The following is a 4,644-nucleotide window of genomic DNA, read 5'->3' on the forward strand; positions in this document are numbered from 1 at the left end:
CCCGCGGGCTCAGGCAATCCACTCACTCAGCCTCCCAAAGGCGGGGGATTACAGGCTGAGCCACCGAGCCTGGCTGGATGGTCTATTTCTAAGGCTGTTGCGATAATGAAGGAAGAGGCCTGTGCGGGGGTGCCCAGCGCACAGTAGGTGCTCAAGACAGTTTTGTTTATAGAGGTGGGCCCTCGAGGTCTCAAGGCCTCCCTCTCTGATTGGCCCTGGGACCTGGTCTCCTAGGAGAAGTGAGGCAGCCCTGCACCTCCGTCAGGCAGAAGCTTCCAGCGTCCACGCTCTGCCTTTGCGCCTCCCACAGCACGGGAGAGGGGCTGTGCCCACATTCCACCTCCTGCCACAGCTCAGAGCCTGCTGCTGGGGAGGGGAGGGCTCCCAGACCCCTGTCCCTGCCTCTAGTGCCTTCTCTAGGACTTCCTGGGGTTTCCAGGGAGGTTCCTGCCACCCCCAGTCTTCTCTGGAAGAAAACACATCCCACCCCACAAGGCTGGTTGCGAGACCCAGCTCCTCTGAGACCTTTCCTTCCGTCTCTCTCTGACCCGGAAGGAGCTTCGAGAATGTCCCACCTGGCCACCCTGTTGTTCAGAGGAGGAGACGGAGGCCTCGGGCTCACAGGGAGGAGTGCCTGTGTGCGACGCAGGCAGATGCTCCCAACTTGGGGTTGTCATCAGGGTCCTGCTGCCCAGCTCCCCCAGGTCTCATGGGGGACCCAGCAAGATGAAGACAGGACCCAGCAGCCATCCCCCTGGTCTCAACACACTGCAGCAGGTGCATTTCAGGGCCAGAGTACAACCTAGACACCTGAAACCTGGGAGAGGGCCATCTACCCTACATGTACGTCTCTCTCTTCCCTCTGCTCCTCCCTCTATTCATTTACTGGCCATCCTTAAGGATTTCTCCTTCTCCTTCTCTTCCTCCTCCTCCTCTTCCCCTCCCCCACCACCCCCTCCTCTTCTCCCTCCCTCTCTCCATTCTCCTCTTTCTCTAGAGACAGGATCTCACTGTGTTGCCCAGGCTGGTCTTGAACTATTAGCCTCAAGCAATCCTCCTGCCTTGGCCTCCCAAAGTGCTGGGATCACAGGTGTGAGCCACTGTACCCAGCATCCTTAAGACTTCCACTATGTGTCAGGCCCTAAGCACAACATGGCTTCGACCCAGGGCCTGCCATTTCTGCTTCTGGTCTCCTTGCTATCTGAACACATGCGAGACCCCAGGGCCTTTGTACTGCCTGTTCCTTCTGCTGGTTCTTTTCCCTGACAACAAGTGACGAGTCTGGGGGGAGGCTGGCCTGGACACAAATGCTCCCAGCACAGTGAGGACAGGAATGGGGTCAAAGAAGGATGAGGAGCTGGGAGCCCAGAGGGGGTCAGGGCTTGCCTGGGGACTGGGGCAGGTTTGAACTAGCAGAGACAGTGTGGAGAAGGAGAGCCTTTTTTTCCCCCTCCCTTCCTTTATGCACTCCTCCCTACTTCATTTGCATTCCTCCATGGAGATACTCCTCCAATTCCCTTAGCAAGGGTGCCTGCAGCCTCCTGTCACCTTTCCAAAGCCCCTGGTTCTTGGGGTTCACATCACACTTTCTCTGGGAAGGGGCACCTGTCAGCCCTGGCCCAGTACTCTCCCTCCACCCTCTCCAACTGTGAAGTGTGGAGGATCGCCTTGTGAATGGCCCTGTACACTGCAGATCCCTAAGTCCCTCCTAGGAGCTGCAACAGCTGCTCTTCCTTGCCCCGGACGGAGAGAAAGTCCAGGAGGAGGCTCACATGTGACCATCCTGCTTCCAGGTTGTTTTCCACATGGGAGGCTGGGAACGAGGCCACCTCGGACTGGCAGCTCCTTCCAGAAGCAACGCAGATTGAGAGCAAGAGGAGTAAATGGCTCCCAGCATTGTTACCAGCAAGACATTCGGGGAACACATACTTCACAAGGAATTAGTCACTCTCAATTGCTTTATTTGGTTTTAACTTAGAATAGCACCTAAATTATTCAGCTAGGGAGGGGGCAGGAACGAGTTGCCAGGCCCTGTATCAACCTTAAGGAGTCATGGGCGGAAAAGCAGTGACATCTGTCTGGGGGTGGCCGTTGGTAGCTCGTGGGCCGCCTGGATTCCTTCTGAATTTGGTTAAAGCCCCCAGGATGTGAGACGTGAAGGCACGACTTTACATCAGCAACACACGAGCTTCCTTTTACTCCACACCCGTGTAGACGCTTAGAGGGGCCGTGACGTTGCTCTTCGTCCCCTCTGAAGAGCCCCTCTGTGGACCCACTGCCTACTCCAGCCACTGCCCGTTTTTCTGCTCTGCGTTTGTAACAGAACTCCTCGAGGGCTTCAAGCCTCCCTTCCCCTCCCTTCTCATCCCATTCCAGGTGGGTGTTGCCTGTCTGCTCCACGGAAACGGTTCTCCTAAGGTCCCGTGACCTCCAAGGTTGATTCTCGGCCCTCGTCCAGCACAGTTGCTCACTCTGTCCTCCTGGGAAAACTCTCTTCTCTTGACTTCCTGGACCCCACATCTCCTGCTTTGTCTCCTGCCTCGCTGGCTTGTTTCTCCAAGACCGCCTCCACCCCTCCACCAGCCTCCTATCGCTGGGTCCCAGGGCTCAGACCCTGGACCTCTTGCTCTCCTTAGAGTCCCTCTCAGGGAAGCCCCTCTGGTCCGATGGCTTTAAAACGATCAATTCACCCATGACCCCTACATTTATATCTCCAGGCTACGTTCTCCCTGAACGGCAGACTCATACATACAACTGCCTTTTGGACTTCTCCACTTGAATGCCTAGTTAAGTATCTGAAACTTACAAGCCTCCAGAATGAATTCTGGTTCCTCCTCTCTCTGGTACCCCAAGCTCCTCAAGGGGCCTCTCCGCCTAGCTAGTAGCAGCTCCAGGTTTTGAGTTGCTTGGGCCCAATCTCAGATAATCTGTTTGATTTCTCACTTCCTTCATATCTGATCCACACAGGATCCAGTAGGCACCCCTGTATCAGATCCACATGGGATCCATTAGATTCCCCCACATTCAATCCACTCAGGATCCATCAGTTACCCTCACATCAGATCCACACAGGATCCATTAGATCTCTCCATATCTTATGTCTCTGCAAGTGCCAACGGCTTCACCTTCAAAACACATCCAGAATCCTATCTCCTCTGCTCCCACCCTCATCCAAGCTGTCACTGTCTGCCCCCTTGATTACTGTATTAGTACTCCCGGTGTCCACCCCATCCCCACAGTCTAATCTCAGCAGAGCAGTCCTCTGTTCAAAACTCTCCAAGGGTTCATATCACAGAGCAAAATCCTTTTCATGGTTGACAGGCCCCCACTTCTGACCTCTCTCCTCTTCGCTCAAGTCACTTCTCTGACCTCTGGTCTCCTTGACAGGTGAACACACAGACACATTCTCGACCCAGGGGCTTCACACTTCTGTTCTCCCTGGTGGATAACAGTCTCCCAGGCACCCATGCGGCTCCTTCCCTCACCTGACTTCAAGTCTTTGCTCATATGCCACCTCCTTAATGAGACTCGCTCTGACCACCCCACTTAAATTTCTACTTGCAAGCCCTGCATTCTGTATCCTTCTTATCCCAATCTAATTTTAATAGCATTGACAATCTTCTAGCCTATCACAGAATTTACCTACATAGTGTGTTTAACATTAGCTCCATGAAGCCAGGGTTTTCTGCTTCTTTGTTCCCTGCCTGTATCCCCAGTGCCTAGAGGAATGCCTGGCATATACTAGGTGCTCAATAAACATATGCTGAATGAAAAAGTAATAGCACAAGGCGTTGGCTAGACTTTAGGAGAACCAAGTTCTCCTAAGTAGTATGATATGGTTCTGTCTTCAGCTCTTCAGGCAGGCGGCCATGGGTTAGTTTCTTAACCTCAGGAACCTCTGTTTGCCCTTCTCTATAATGGGCCGAGCCCCGACAGTCATCTTACAGGGCAGTGAAATAAAATGTGCCAAGGGTCCAACACTGCTCAGTGTAGTTATCTCTCCAGGAATGTGGGCCACAGCTATGTTGGTAAAATAATTCATTCTAAGCACAGCCCTGCTACTTGTTAAACCAGCTGTTAATTCACCTAACACACATCCCTCTCAAGTCTCTGCCTCCTGCCCAAGGGCACGGTTGAGAGACTGGATGGATGTCCCTCCCAGAAGCCATCAATTCCTCCCCCGGATGTTTGCCTGCCAGGGACAGGTCCTTTCCTGCCCCCTTTTCAAATCTAAGTGTTTGTATTATGATGGGGCCGAATGTAAGGGCTCTGATTGCCTACCCCTGAGTGGTTTCACTGAGTTAAGGGGTCCTTGGGTGATAGCTACCTCCTTTCACAAAGGCCTGTGGTTGCGGGGGCTGCTCCCTGTTTTGATGACATCCTTACCTGTCCAGGGAGTGACAACGCCAGCACACACTAATGAGAAGGTCGGCGAGGGCTGCAGGCACAAAGAGCTCCTTAAAAAACACCATCCAGCCGGGCTCGGTGGCTCAGCCTGTAATCCCCCGCCTTTGGGAGACTGAGGTGAGTGGATTGCCTGAGCCCGCGGGTTCGAGACCCGCCCGGACAGCGAGACCTCACCTCTACATCAAAAAATCAGCCGGGCGTGGTAGCGCATGCCTGTAATTCCGGCTACTCGGAAGG

The sequence above is a fragment of the Carlito syrichta genome, unplaced genomic scaffold (assembly GCF_000164805.1).
Source record: "Carlito syrichta isolate Samal-C Ts95f unplaced genomic scaffold, Tarsius_syrichta-2.0.1 Scaffold315497, whole genome shotgun sequence".
Lineage (NCBI taxonomy): Eukaryota > Metazoa > Chordata > Mammalia > Primates > Tarsiidae > Carlito > Carlito syrichta.